We start from the raw sequence: 16,556 nt of genomic DNA, 5'->3' as shown, positions 1-16,556 counted from the left end.
CATTTCTATTTTAAGTGAATTTTCCCCACATTCTTTTATCAAGGCTAAACAACAGCCAAATGTCTGTCTACAAAAATGGCACATGCTTGGTGTACTACATCATATCTGTAATTCCAGCATTCTGGAAGTACAGGCAGGAGGATAAAGGCCATCCTCAGTTATATATCAAGTTCAAGGCCAGCCTGAGCAACACAAGATCATGGTTTTAACCAAAAAGGGAGCAGTATTCAAAACTTCAGGGCTAGCAAGATAACTAGGTGGATAAAGGCACTTGCTACCAAGTCAGATATCTTGAGTTCAATCCTCCACTTAGATAAGGGAGAGATCCAGCTCTTGCAATTTGTCCTTTGACCTCCACATGTGCTCCCACAAACATAAAAATAAGTTAATTAATTAAGCTTAAAAGGGCAGTGCACAAAACATAAGCAAATACAGCCATTTAACACCATTGCCTATAGAAGACTAAAGCCATTAAAAGCTAGATCTAGTGAACTTCTTAAATTTGGCTAAAGTTTGTTTCCAAACTTAATAGTTGTCCTTATATGACCAATTGTCATCAGAGCCTATGGAAAATCAATGTCAGCAAAATCAACACCTCTGAAATTTGCTTATCTTGCCAACCTTTAAGTTTGTGATATAGCTAGACTTAAAAGTTTAACACACAAGAATTATAGAAAGGAATATCAACACTGTTAATAAAATCACTTAAAACTTCAAGCTTGACCACACACATATTGACACAAACATTTTCTTCAAGCTCTGCATTCCTGTATCTTTAATAAATGCATATACTATCTTTCTATGGAATTGCACAATTGACACATGAAGGTTCTTCTCAATGAGATAACTATAGTTGAAAAATGTTCAAAGAACAAGATTAATAAACATGAGACTTTTAAGAAATACATTAAGGGACCGCAAGCAGCAGGTAAAGGTGCAGCTGCTACACCTGATAAGGACCGACTCTCACTTCTGAGGGTTGTTTTCTTACCTCCAAACCTGAGTCATGATACATGTATACCTACATACATATGCATACAGAAAACAAATAAAGTAAATGGAATAAACTATTTTAAGAAATATGTTTAAATATCGGTTTATTGCTAAATATATAGTCATGGGTGTCCCAAGGAGCTATTCTCCTTGAGATAATTGGTTCCATTGCATAATTACAGAGATAAATGAGATTTTTTTCTCTAAGAACTGGAAAGCTTTTGACCTATGAAATGAACTTTTCTTAGAATTACACTAAAATAAAAAAATCAAATAAAGGTGATACACCTACATCTTAGACATTGTTTTCTTGCTGTCAAGAGACACCATGACCAAGGCAACTCTTATAAAGAAAACATTTAAATGGAAGTTTGCTTTCAGTTTCAGAGGTGAGTCTATATTATCATCATGGCAGGGAGCATAGTAGCAGGCATGGTAAGCTCCTGAGAGCTTTACATCCTGATCCACAGATAAGGAGAGAGAGACAGGGATAGACAGAGGGAGGTGGAGGAAGAGTATTGGACTGGCATGTGCTTGTGAAAACTCAAAGATCCCCCCCCCCACACACACAATGACACACACCTACTCCAACAAGGCCACACCTTCTAACGCTTCTAATCCATCTCAAAAAGTTCAATTCCCTACTGACTAAGGACTCATATATATGAGCCAATAGGAGCCATTTTCATTCAAACCACTGAAACCTGAATTCCATCTTTTAAAAATTTCTGACCTGACATTAACAAGACAGACACGTATACTAGTTTTCTTTCAGTTGTTATGATAAAACACTGATGAAAACCAACTTTGGGAGGAAAAAAGTTTATTTTACCTTGCAGCTCAAGGCAAGAGCTTTGAAGCAGGAACCAAAGAAGAGATGCTGCTTACTCTCTTGCTCCTTCAGCCGCCTTTCTTATATAGCCAAAGCCACCTGCCCAAGGATGGCAGTGCCTACAGAGGGTTTCCTCCATCAAGTAGCATTTAAGAACCTATCCCAAAGATATGCCCACAGGCCAATCTGATCTGGAAAATTCTTCATGTGAGGTTCTGTCTTCCCTGGTGACTCCAGGTTGGTGTCAAGTTGACAGGTAAAGCTAACTGTGACATATCTCTACAAATAATGTTTATACTCAAAATATAAGTAACATTATCATAACTCAAAAAGTTTGAATGTAAAAAATACTAGTAGTAGTTAAAAACGATCTGTAGATTGGAAATCCTTACTAACACATAGTTGGAAATATTGGTGGTTCAAACTCAGGCTTCTACCACCAAGAGAAAAACCTTGTCCCACACTGAATTCTCTCATTTAGTGCATTGCAATTTGCATCTCATCAGTAAATACTTCTTCAAATAATGAAATACAATTCCTAACTCCTTCTAGGTACTCATTAAGATAATTGGACTAAGTGGCAGAGAGATGTCTTGGTGGTTATGTGCACTGGCTGCTCTTCCAGAAGACCTAGGTTTAATTCCCAGCACCCATATGCTAACTCACAATGATCTGTTATTCTGACTCTAGAGGATCTAATACCCTTTCCCAACCTCCACAGGCACTAGGAATGCATGTTGTGCACAGACATACATGCAGGCATATGTGTAAAATAAATAAGCAAATTTAGAAATCACTGGAATCAATTCATCTTACTTTTGGATGATTTGTTCATACAGAGAAAGCCTTCAGTTGACAATTCAACTCCCAAACCTATTGCAGCTTTCAATAAAAGGCAGAAGATGCTATCCTTCTCCGGCATTTGTTTTCAAGCCCAGAAGTTCAGTCTTGAAATGTCTACCTCTGGGTTGCTAACTTTCCATAGTAGTTGGACGACTACTATATGCATAAATCCCCATCTACTCCAAGATTGGATCAGTTATTCCTGCCTTTCCAGAATCTTCTGCCCTCTCCTAAGCTGTCATTCTGCTTTCCCCTTAAGTTGTTCAGCATAGTCTAGATTGTTTGTAAGTTGCCCACTCTCCTTTCCAGTAAGAAAGAATATTTCCTAGCCACTGAAAGATTTAATATCAGCTCTCCAGTATTGTTGCTGTTACCTATACATATTTGCTGTTCAATATTTCCCCACTGTGGTCCAGAGAAATGGTCGTTGCTACAATTTGAGAGTTTCTTACTCACTATTTCGTGTCTCCAACTTGCTCCAGTGTTTTTCTCACATTGCGTATATTATTCAGGGTTCTCAAGAGAAACAGAACCAATATAATGAATGTGTAGGCTCATATACATTATTGGCACTATTAGGCCGCATGGTGTCATTGGAGGAAGCATGTTCCAAGGGATGGGCTTTGAGGTTCTATATGGTCAAGCTAGACCCAGTGTCTCATAGTCCCTCCCTGCTGCCTGCTGATCCAGATGTACAACTCTTGCCCTCTTCTCCAGCATGTCTGCCTGCATGCTGCTGTGCTTCCCAACATGGGAATAATGGACTAAACCTCTGAAACCTGTAAGCCAGCCCCAATTAGATGGTTTCCTTTATATAAGAGTTGCTGTGGTCATGGTCTCTCTTCATAGAAATAAAACCCTAACAAAGACACATATTAAAAGAGTATTTATTACACTCATTTACATACATTCAGAGTTATAGAAGAAAATGTGTATCATGCCAGATAACCCAAGAGTCATGAACCCAATGTTGGTTCAGTCTCCAAGTCCCAATCTGGTTGTGAAGGCCTGGAGGAGCCCTAGGGAGCCTCTGGTCATTTCAGAAATCTGAAGAAGGTGTTTGTAATATCAGTGAAGGAATGAGCAGGGTCTTCAGTCTGCTTTGGAAGCCTTAAAAATAATTGAAGAAATCATCATCATCATAATCATCATCACCATCATCATCACCATCATCATCATCATCACCATCATCATCATCATCATCACCATCATCATCACCATCATCATCATCATCATCACCATCAGCATCATCATCATCACCATCATCATCATCATCATCATCACCATCAGCATCAGTAGCAGCAGCAACAACAGAAGCTGCAACAGAATAGATAAACTCCTCAACAAGAGTAAAGGACAAATAACAATAACAAAAAGAACACACCGTGTTTTCCTTCTTCCATGTCCTTTTTATCTGGGCAGCTACCAAAAGTTGCTGGCCACTTTTAGTCTCGGTCTTTTCACATCCATAATGACAATAAAGACAGTTTCCCAGAGACACACCAACAGTCCAATCTAATATAAATAATTTCTCAGTAAGACTCTCTCCATGGGTGATTCTAGGTTGTGCCAAGTTGAAAATTAAAGCTAAGTAGCATGCTAGCAAATTCATTTACACTTCTACCTGTTTCTCTCAACCAAAATTGCATTTTATAACAAAACAAATGTCAACCACATCCATATGGTCTTTTTCAATAAAGCCATGATATATAATGTGCTTATCTGGCCATTTACATCTATGAATCGGACAATACATGTAAATAGTAGTAACCATCCTGGAAACAAATATTACTGCATTTATTTTGACATGAGATGATTTTGTTTCCTCTTACTTCAATCTAGCAGTTACTTACATTGATCAAACCCACAATAAACTTGCCTAGGGTCCTATATCTAGAATTAACTTTGATGTCAACATTTGTTCCATACTTCCTTCACATAAACATTTACTTCCTAGGATTAGATGATACAAACAGCTACTCTCTAAACACACGTGTAATTTTAGAAGTGACCATATCCTCCTTCTTCAAATAAAAGGTTAGTTAGATGGCTTAGATGTCAGCTAATTTGTCTCAAATTCAACATCATTGCCATTAATTTGGGTGTTTTCCCCTCTTCTCTCCCAAATAAGCATTTATCGTTATGGAATAGACAGCTAGCAGAGAAAACAACTCGGCTGGATATAATTTCCACAATGACTTTTTAATCCTGTCTTCTTTGCGATAAGCATTTCATTATGTTAGCTAGACCTCACAGCTCTTTCTTCTAGCATCAAATATCACTGAATTTACTTCAGTGTTTGCTTAAACCCAGAGCCTTTCCCTGGGCTAAACACACAGATTCTTACTTTTAGTTACTTTGCAGTCTCCTTTTTGTCTGTTCTTTTCAGAGAAAAGAAAAGAAAAGAAAAGAAAAGAAAAGAAAAGGCTTTCTTGATCCTATAGTACCCAAAGTTTAATCTTGTCTAAAAGATTACCATCACTTCCTCAGACTTGATTTTTTTTTTTTAGCTGTAGAAGTACATTGATTAGATGATTTAGTTTTGGGTTTAGAAAACTTTACTGAGAGCCTATTATGTAGCAAATGTTGTGCTAGACTCTAGAGATGTGATCAGGAAGCCCACAAGTTCCTATTCTTGAGCTAAAGAGTCCAGAGGTCGAAACAGACACACCGTAATACGCACATAGTGTCACCAAGGAGAAAATGACTACTGCTAACGTGGTTGCTTCAAAAAGCAGTTTATGATTAAGTTACAGGTCTTGAAAATGACATAGACGTTTAATAGATGATTAATTTGAAATACTCCAATCCAGGAGGGAGAAATAGCATTCACAGAGGTAGAAAGGCATCAAAGTTCCTGGTAGGTTTGGGCAACATGAAGAAATTTAAACAGACGAGGATTGAATGTCCACTGATGGTTGCAATTAACACTAATTGAGCATATCATATGAGCAAGGAGCTGTACTATGATATAAAACATTAAATCCTTACCTTCTTTTAAAATAGAATATATATTCTACATCTCAATTCAAACTAACTACATTTCAGATGCTTAAAAGACACTTTTGGAACCGGCAAGATGGCTCAGGGCATAATTTCACTGGCTACCAAGACTAGTGATTAAATGTTAGATGCCTGGAGCCCATGTAGTGTAGGAAGAGAATTGATTTCTGCAAGTTGTCCTCCAACCTCCACATGCCTGCTCTGGTGCAAGTTCAAGTACACACACACACACACACACACACACACACACACACACACACACACAGTTTTTAAAATTAGTTCTCCTCTAGTGGACAACCTAGCCTGAATGATACTTTTTTTTCAACAATTATATTTATTTTCCAACACATGAATATGCAAAAATTTTGAAGAAAATATTAATTATACATATATCCATGTTTTGTTTTAACTATTGCTTCTAACCTTTTATAATTTTTAAACCCTATGTTTATTAATGCGGTTTAAACATCATGAAGTTTTCACAGAATTTTATAGTTTCCTTGTATGTGTCTTTTGTCTTCATGCTATTTCTCCTACAAATTTAAATTCACAGAAGGAAATATCACCTTCATCTTCATTACAAGACAGAATCTTGAAGATAGTGCCTTGAAGCTAATCGATTTTGAGAAGCTATATATTGAAGATAAATGCATTGATTGCATTTTAGTGGACACTTCATAAACAGAGAAAAAAAGAGTAACTGCTACTTGGTGAAGGATTATCAGCCTACAATCCACACAGCCAGAGAAGCTAGGAAACAAGAAGGACCCTAAGAGAGACATGCATGATAACTCGGAGAAGGGGAAAGGGACAAGAACTCCTGAGCTAATTGGGAGCATGGGGGAGGGGAGAAAGTTAGAAAAGAGAAGGGGAGAAGAGGAGGGGAGAGGAGGACATGAGGGAACAGGAAGGTTGAGTCAGGGGAAGATTAGAGGAGAGAAAGAAAAGAGATAGCTTAATAGAGGGAGCCATTATAGGTTTAAAGAGAATTCTGGTACCAGGGAACTGATCAGAGATCTACAAGGTTGACCCCAACTAACAATCTAAGCAATAGTCAAAAGGCTACCTTAAATGCCCTTCCCAGATAATGAGATTTATGCCATCCTAGAGCCTTCATCCAATAGCTGATGGAAGTAGAAAGAGACACCTACAACTAAACACTGAGCTGAACTAGAATCCAGTGGCAGAGAGGGAGGAGTGATGAGCAAAGGGGTCAACACCAGGCTGGAGGAACCCACAGAAACAGCTGACCTGAACAAGGGGGAGCTCATGGACCCCAGACTGATAGCTGGAAAACAGTATAGGACCGACCCAGACCCCCTGATTGTGGGTGTCAGTTAGGAGGCCTGAGAAATATATGGGGCCTCTGGCAGTGGATCAGTGTTTGTACCTAGCATAAGAATGGACTTTGGGAGCCCAATCCACATAGAGGGATACTCTCTCAGGCTAGACACACAGGTAGGACCTAGGTCCTGCTCCTAATGATGTGACAGACTTTTAAGATCCCCTATGGAAGGCCTCACCCTCCCTGGGGAGCAGAAAGGGGTTGGGATAGGGGATTGGTGGGGGGCAGGGGAGGAGGGGAGGGAAAGGTAACTGGGATTGACATGTAAAACAAGCTTGTTTCTAAATTAAATAAAATAATCTGAAAAGGTTTTATTAAAAATATAATTGCTGCATGCCATGATTCTGTATACTGCCTCGTAAAAGTGGTAAACTATTAACTAGAAAAATAAGCTTAAAATTCCCATTACCTGTAGCACTTCTGTGAAGCTAAACCCTCCAAATGTATGTGCACCACTGTTGTTAATTCTTTTCTGTCTCTTTTAAAATAATCCAAGTACTAAAATGAAGACAGTGATAAAATGTTATTGAAATACATTTCGCTAAGAGGCATAGCCTTTTGTGACATTTTCAGCTATTTGTATTAATTTGAATATTTATTAATGAGAAATTAAATAGTCACTGGATATGTGCATAATCTTTGGCTTATGGAATAATGTTATTAATTATGATCCAAGAGCAACTGTACGCACCTCAATTATCTGATAGTGAAGCCACATAGATTAATATAAATCTTTCACTTTACATTTCATAGAGTGGAATTTGTTACTGCTCTATAAATCTTCATTATCTCAACTAGCCTGAAAAACTTTCAGCTTTGCAGTTTTTAACAAACCTATCTTTATTCTGAATAGGTTCTTTCACACATAGCACAGAATACTGACATTTACATCATGTTGTAAGCACTCAAGGATATAGTGCTTTTTCTTCAGAGAAAATAAAAGGAGAAGGAAAAATCCTTGAGAGGAATAGCCATAAGAAAAGCAAAAAAATACATCCAATCACCGAGTGATACTTTTTAAGTCTAGGGATGAGAAGGTTTATTTTGTTTTGATTGTTTCTCTCTCTCTCTCTCTCTCTCTCTCTCTCTCTCTCTCTCTCTCTCTGTCTGTCTATCTGTCTGTCTCTCTCCTGTTTCAGCACTGTTAGTGTTCAAATGCCCATTCATGCTAACCTTCTATGGAACCTGAAAACTCCAAGAATCTTTAAGTGGTGTATTTTGTAGTCTTAGTTCAGGCTTATGAGCTTCCTCTTAATGAATTTCAGCTTCCTAGTCATAGCCAGTGTACAAGAAAATCTTCATATTACAATTTAAAATAGACTTAATAGCAATAGATATGCATGATGACTTATGAAACTAAAACTCAGGGATTGGATTAGATTAGTCAAGGAAACTATGCATAGAGATAAGAATAAGAATGGGAAGCCAAGAAACCTGGGGGACTCGGGGAAATAGCCACACTAGAGGAGCTAGCAAAGGAAAATAAATGATTGAAATATTAGGAGGCCATCCAAAGAACATGGTAGTTAGATGGTAGTTAGGGAGCCAAGAAAACCTGGAAGGAAAGAAAGAAAAGAAAGAAAGAAAGAAAGAAAGAAAGAAAGAAAGAAAGAAGGGAGGGAGGGAGGGAGGGAGGGAGGGTGAGAGGGAGGGAGAAAGAAAGGAAAGGAATAAAGAAAGAAAGAGAAAGGAAGGAAGGAAGGAAGGAAGGAAGGAAAGAAGGAAGGAAGGAAGGAAGGAAAAGGCCCCACGATATTTTTGCAACCATATTAATGACTATAAAGACATAGTGATTACTGTGGAGAGCTTATCACCACTCTCCATTACACAATTGCATGACAAGTTAGCTAATATGGTTTAGGAGACAACAAAGTTAATGTTTTAAAGGAAAACTTTTAAAGACATTAGAGCCTATATTAAACTTTTCATTTTTGAGTGAAGGCTCCCTCTTGTGTCCGCAATGGGAATTTTCTGACAAACGGCACAAAGACTTCAAGAACAGCCTTTGTTGACCTATGTCTCCTGATGTTCTTCCTTGTGTGTGTGTGTGTGTGTGTGTGTGTGTGTGTGTGTGTGTGTGTGTAATGTTTATTAGTTCTTTAATAAATCAGAAAATAATAACAAAATAAAATACATTTGTTTCCTCTTATTCACATATATAATTTCTGTAGGAAGAAAATTACCAAGAGACAGGTGGCTCCATTGAATATTATAGATCTTTCCCAAAGGTAAAGAGAGAATTTCTTTTATTCCCTCCATTTTTTATTTAAATTAGAAACAAGATTGTTTTACATGTCAATCCCAATTCCCTCTCCCTCCCCTCTTGCCCTGCCCCTACTAACACCCTACCTATACCATACCCTTTCTGCTCCCCAGTGTGGTCTTCCATGGGGGGGGGTCTTCAGAGTCTGTCATAGCCTTTGGGATAGGACCTAGGCCTTCCCCCGTGTGTATAGGCTGAGGGAGTATCCCTCTATGTGAAATTGGCTCCCAAATCCATTCCTATGCTAGGGATAAGTACTGATCTACTACAAGAGGCCCTATAGATTTCCGAGGCTTCCTGACACCCACATTCATGGAATCTGGATCAGTTAGTTCCATGCTGGTTTTCCAGTGATCAGTCTGGGGGACAAGAGCTCCCACTTGTTCAGGTCAGCTGTTTCTGTGGGTTTCACCAGCCTGCTCTTGTACAATTTGCTCATCACTCCTCCTTCTCTGAAACTGGATTCCAGTTCAGTTCAGTGTTTAGCTGTTGGTATCTGCTTCTACTTCCATCAGCTATTGGATGAAGGCTTTAGGATGGCATATAAGTTAGTCATTAATCTCATTATCACGGCGGGCATTTAAGGTAGCCTCTCCACTATTTCTTAGATGGTTAGTTGGTGTCATCCTTGTAGATCTCTGGACATTTCCCTAGTGCCTGATTTCTCTTTAAACCTATACTGGCTCCCTCTCTGGTGGCATCTCTTATTTTGCTCTCCTCTATTCTTCCACCTACACAACCTTCCTGCTCCTTTATGTCCTCCTCACTCCTACTCTTCTCCCCTAAATATTTATTTATTTATTATGTATACAGTATTCTGTCTGCATGTATGTCCCTGCAGGCCAGAAGAGGGCACCAGATCTCATTGCAGATGGTTGTGAGCCATCATGTGGTTGCTGGGAATTGAACTCAAGACCTCTGGAAGAGCAGCCAGTGCTCGTAATCTCTGAGCCATCTCTCCAGCCCAAGAGAGAAATTCTTAACTTTCCATAATGGGTGGGAATGGTTGACGTGTTTAACAATCAACAAAGGTAATTCAGATTTCTTCTCAAGCTTGGAAACTATCTCAGTGTGGTCACAAGCTATCATGTCTTCACTGAAAGAAAAAAAATCCTCCCTTTGAGGATTCTGTGGATTCCCATTCTAGACACAGAGAGCATTAACAGAGAAAGGCAGCATAATTTAAATCATAAATAGATTATTCTGCTAGTAGAGGCTGTGGAGATTTTGCAGAAGAACCATATTGTAGGAAGTTAGATACCTAGGAGCTTGCATGTCATCTCTGGCGCTAAATGGCTATATGTGATCTAGAACATGCCCTTCTTTTTCTGACCCTCAGATTCTTTTAATGAGATAAATATATGTCATGGTCTAAAAGTCACATCATGAGAAAAGTGAGAATATGATGCAGTTGACACCATCCAATCCTTCATCATAAGTATTGTTGAGACTACTATCCCCACACCAAAATAGCCCAAGGCCCTAATGTCCCCCTTCCAAAAATGTGCCTCAGCACACAGTCATTTTTCCCGCTATAACAACATACCTGATGTAAGATAACGTTGTAAGTAAAGAAATTTAGTTAGCTCACAGTTTTGATGTTCAGTATTCAAGATTGGGTGATTGCATGGGTTCAGTCTCTGGTGTTGCAAGTAGATTACAACAATTCTGCAAGTGTATGTGCAGGAACAGGTTATCACATTCAATACCAGGAAGTAGAAAGAGTGTGTGAGAGCAGGACTGATTCTTTTATAGCCACACCTTTAAGAAAGTTGTCAAGGAATTATAGAACTGCCACAAGTTGCCAGTGACATAACCTCGACACACACACACAGCTCCAGCTGTTAAAGAGTATTTGATCCCTCAATAACACTATTCTGTGGACATGACCCTTGCAAAAGATTCCAACAGCAACCAAGTCACAGCAAGAAAACTGGTCAAAGCAGAAGTAACTTGGGCCAACCTCTACTCCATGACAAAGTATAACTGTCAAACAAAGAATAGTTAGTAGGGTTCAGTAATTATATTTAAAACAAAAAGTAAACGTTTGTGATGGTGCTAAAGACATTTTCTTGTAGTTTTCAATAGATTTGGATTCTTTACCAAATACACATTGCAAAAGTATAAATATGTGTTAAGTGATAATATACTTTCTTCAACCATTGGTGTCCATTTTCCTCATAGCTGTAGATATTTGAGAAGAGTGGCTTCTGTGAGATATTACCAGTGTGACATGATAATAGAGTACTATATACATCTCAGAAGAATTGCTATCACTACAGCAAACTCAATACACATTTATTAAGGAAAGGAGCCTATATTTCATTACATGTCAGATACTTTGCTGATACTGGAATGAGAATCACTGGTGATGTAATTCCAAAGCCTCTCTTGCCTTCATAACATATATTTTCCTTGACACCACAACAGGGAAATACAAAAGCTGTGGTTCAAGTAAAGACCTCTTATTTAATGCTTTTGTGAGAAGAGAAATAAGGACGGCAACATCATTGAGGCATGGATCTTGGGGATATTTCTCTCAGGAGTTTTCTTTATTTCCTTTTCTTTCCTTTCCCATATTCCTTCCTGCCTTCTTTGTCCTTTGATTATTATTTTTCTGTATTTTCTTCACATTCCTGTCATCTTGTTTTTCCAAAATCTATAAAAGAACAATGCCCTCTACCTTCATCTCATAGACAAAGAGATCAACAGAGTGACAATAACATCAAGGGTTTATTTGATCCTGATACAACCTGATATGTTGGGTGTGGTGGCCTAAAGCCCAGCAAACGGCTAACAATATCACTGCAAAATGCAGCAGTCTTGTAGTGGAGGGAAGGTTTTTAAAACATGTGTTTGTTTTTAACTCTAACAATGGTATACTGAAGAGTAAAGGTATGTAGGAAGCAAAGGACTCTGTCTTCTGTTTATCAAAATATTTAAGGTTTCAATCAGAATGCATGTATGTTTTTACCCACAGAATGTTACTACTAGTCACTGAGAAGGAAATAGCTTCATGGGGATTAGAACATAGCTGAGAACTAATCATTGCAAACACAACGTACCCCAAAATAAGAGCATGTTAAGGATAGTGCACTTTCTGTCCTCCCTGTCTATGTAGATCTTTAGTTCCTCTGCCTTTTGCCTTCCTTTGCTTTCCTGTCCCCACTCACCACAGAGTCTCTTCTGAGATTTATTACGATGAAATTGAAGAAAAACAGAGCGCCTGCCCTTCTCTATAAAATCCCATGCCTGGACTGCAATTCAGCACTCACTAGGGAGTTCTCTGACTTCCCTTCTCCCTTAGGAGGGAGGGGATATAAGCAGCTAGTCAAGCCTGCCTGCTGAATGAAGGCCAAATGTGGGGGAAATGACTGAGTGCTACTCCTGTGCTGTCAAATGGAGTTTGCCTCCAGAGCCAAACCCACTAAAGCAGGGTCTGGAAGCTATCAAAGAAGAAATTTGATGCATGTATGTTTTTACCCACAGTCGTCCATCATCAGGGATTTCTGTTTTTGAGGTATGTTGCAGACTCAGGCAAGCTGCTGTATATCAACTGTGATCAGTTTTTAACATGCTGTAATAATCTAAAGGGAAACAGCCCCTTGGAATCCACATGCCAGTATTTTTTTTCATTTTTGTAATTTCCCCTTTGGTACCAAATCATTAAAACAAAACTCTGAATGGCAAGACAAATTGAGCAATTTTTATTGAAGAACATTCTAGCTTCCTTGTACATGTGTCTAGGACTGCAGGTTAGGATGTGAATATTTAGGTTTAAACAATAAAGTCAAATGAAGCCACTTGAATTGCATTGGCCACCCACAATGGCCTGGCCCTGGACACTGTGCTTGGTCACTTATACATGTTAAACTGAAAGAAAAGAAAAGTAGGAATGGAGGGAGGAAATGAGGGAAGGAGGGAGGGAGGAAAGAGAGATCGCTCGTCCCATATATAGTGGACTGAATATGCACCCCTACACACACCATCACCACAGTTTATATCATGAGGCCTTAATCCAGAGCAGGAAGGTATCTGGTAAATATTCCACAGCCTCCAAACTCCGAAACACTTCTGGTTTACAACACTTTAGGAAGGATTTCAGAAAAGATACACTCAACATTTATCCTCAATGATGTAGGACACACAGTAGTTTCAGAAACTTTCGAGATGAAAAACAGAAGCTGCTCTTTTGAGATTTCTCATCAAATCCCACGGTTTCTGGCCTCGTGAGGTGACATGTGCCTTTAACTCCAGCACTCTGGAAGCAGAGGCAGGTGGATCTCTGATTTTGAGGCCAGCCTGGTCTACAGAGTGAGTTCTAGGACAGCCAGGGCTACAGAGAGAAACCCTGTCTTGAAAAACAAAACCAACAATCAAAAATCCCACAGTTACCAAAGACAAAGTATAAGGCAAGTACCAAACTTTTCTAAATCCTCTTTTCTGTCACTTGAATGCTAGAAATGCCTTGAGACTTTATGCTGCATCGCTTTGGGGAATCTACTCTAATCTTCCTCTTTACATTACCCTGGATCTCTAGACTCATATAGCAAAAAATGTGGCTATCACTTGGATATCCATAAGCATCTGGGACTCAATATGCCCAAACTAAACTTACTGCTCTTACTGCTTTCCCCCTAGAATCTGTTTTTCCATATTGTATCTTAATTGATGAAACAAAAATCATCCATTGTTAAAGTCACAAACCTAGAAGTCTTTACCCACTCCTGTTCCTTCAGCCACTACATCAAATTGGTTATCAGGTGCTACGTCCCACCACTTCGGTTCTCCAATCATTCCAAACACCTCATTACTCCCTATATCTAGGGGCTCGCCATCATTAATGACTTGTTGCAATCATTTCTTAGCAGATCTTCCTACTTCCCATCTTCTTCCTCCTAATGTCAACCTCTCCAGTCATACTATCCACACTGCTACCAGTCTAATCATAAGCACATCTATACATCTGGAAAGTTCACTATTTCAGTAGCTTCCTTGTCCACACTAGAACTAGTCCAAAACCCTTGGTACGACATATGCATGTCCTCTAAACTTGGTCTTTATTTTTTTCTCTAGCTTCATTCATCTACCATTCAATTACTGGTGCACTTTCTACTCCAACAACATGTAGCTCCTCCTACATCCTATACTTTTACAAATGTGAATTTCTTTGTGTGATCCTTACTATTGGAATCTGCACCCTGTTGCAATACTTTATATGGAAAACTCTTCCCCAGGGGTTCTTTTATAGGTACTTTTTAATGATCTCCAACCTTAAACCAGTGTCCATTCTCTGTGCTCCCCCCTTCTCTCTCACAGAAAATACCATATCATACTGTAATTGTTGATTGGTTTTTCATTTATTTTTACAGTGTTGAGGACTAAACAAACACAAGTTCTTATGTGTGGGAGTCAAATGTGTTTTTTAATTATTATTATTTTATGTATGTGTATGTCTGCTTATGAGGATGGAAGAAAAGTGACAGCTTACCTAGAGTTGGAGTTACAGGCGATGGTGAGCTGCCTGATAGCAGTACTGAGAATCAAACCTGAGTCCTCTGCAAAAACAATATGTGCTTTTAACATCGAGTCACCTCTCCAGCCCAAGTTAAGTGGGTTTATCACAGCTATATTCACAGCCCAAATTCATCTTCCGGTCTTACTTCTGCATTATATTGTGATGTTTTGGAAGGAGAGTAAAGACTACACTCCCCAAACACACATAGACTAAATATTGTATTTCTTTCTTGGAGGACATAGAATACTTATTTTCCACCTCTCCAGTCCAATTTATTACTGCCATTGTGTTTGCATAGAGCCTCATCATTCAGGTCAATGTATTCCCAAATACTGGGAGTATTCACAGTCTACTCTGGATACTTGGAATTTTTGATGATTCTCTGGGGGATAAGCTTTAAATTTGTTAGCATGGTAATCACAGATTATTCACAACAAACATTGATGCCTAGTCCTTGCTGAAACCCACACAGCCACTACCCGTGCTTCAGCTATGCACAATGACAATACACTGACCTTTCCATACTCTGCTGCTCTGGATAGACCCTTCAGAGCTTACCTTAAGTGTGTTTGCCCCTGTAATTCCTTTCTCAGCTTCCCCCAGTCCAAATTAGGCATGCTCATCTTTGTACTCCTGGTACACTTGTCTGTTGTAACGTTTTTACACTCAACTCTAGCCATCTCTTTCTCATCACCTTCACTTTCTCCTTTAGAAAATGAAGTGTGTTTGCTCTATAGACGATTTGTAAGATGTAAAGTAGAAAACAGAGGAAAGCGATGTTGTAGTCTGACACATAGATAGAGCTGGATAAACAGCTGACATGAATGTGTGTTGGGCATTTTGCATGTATGAACTCTTTTCATTGTCCTTTCCTACAAGGTACAACTATTGTCTTCGTGTTCCTGGTAAAGGCACAATGAGTTGGAGACTAAAATGACTTGTCCATGGTCACAAAAGGGGTTAGTGGGGAGTCTGGTTGAATTTTTGTGACTTGGTACTAAAACCACACTGTTACCACTATACTTTCATGTATACTTTTTCATCTCCACATACTGGGAACTGATATAGGACATGGACTACTTCTGCCCAAATCCATGATATCTAACTCTTTTTGGGCTGTTGCTCAGTTTTCCTAAGTGACTGGCAGGTACTTGCTCCATTCTTCCCACTGCCTCCATGCCATTGATCCATTCTAGAACCCTACTAGGAAGTCTGAATACACTTCAGGCAGAAAGGTAACAAGATCCACACTGAAAAGCAGTTTTTATCACTGTTCATTTCTTATTTTTATAGTTTTATGCCAATTACAGTTAGAATGTCAGCGCCATCACACAGACCACTATTTTGCTTTTTATGTCCAGACTACAGTGTGAGACCTACATAAACAAGATAAATTGTGCAAATAGCCAAGTCCAGTCTAATGATGTTAAATGTCAGTATGGTTTTGCAAGTTTAGAAAGTAAATGGTAGCATATAAAGTCAATAGCAAAGAGTACCAATATTGTGGTAGTCCCTCCATATTCACAGGGTGATGACCCTTTATGGGTACCAAAAGGTATAGCTACTCAAATTTCTAATATAAAACATGATTGTGTTTAGATATAACCTACATTACTAATGTAAAATAGCGTATTATTTCCACATTACATATGAACATTTTCCTGGAGACTTTAAACCATCCCTAGATTGCTTATAGCACCTAATGTAATGCTATATAAACGGTTGTTAGACTATTATTTGTAGGATAATGACAAGGAAA

At 38.8% G+C, this 16,556-nt stretch overlaps 1 long non-coding RNA gene across 1 annotated transcript in view; it reads right to left on the bottom strand.

Moving 5' to 3' along the window:
• Positions 1–3,539: 3,539 nt before the first annotated feature.
• The window catches only part of LOC113837827, a 37,760-nt gene continuing 24,743 nt past the window's right edge, over positions 3,540–16,556 (bottom strand). Inside the window, exon 2 of the long non-coding RNA XR_003488540.2 lies at positions 3,540–3,778. This is a non-coding gene — a long non-coding RNA (uncharacterized LOC113837827). The remainder of the gene's footprint in view (positions 3,779–16,556) is intronic.

The sequence above is a fragment of the Cricetulus griseus genome, chromosome X (assembly GCF_003668045.3).
Source record: "Cricetulus griseus strain 17A/GY chromosome X, alternate assembly CriGri-PICRH-1.0, whole genome shotgun sequence".
NCBI classification, from domain to species: Eukaryota; Metazoa; Chordata; class Mammalia; order Rodentia; family Cricetidae; genus Cricetulus; species Cricetulus griseus.
This window is presented reverse-complemented; position numbering and strand designations above follow the sequence as displayed.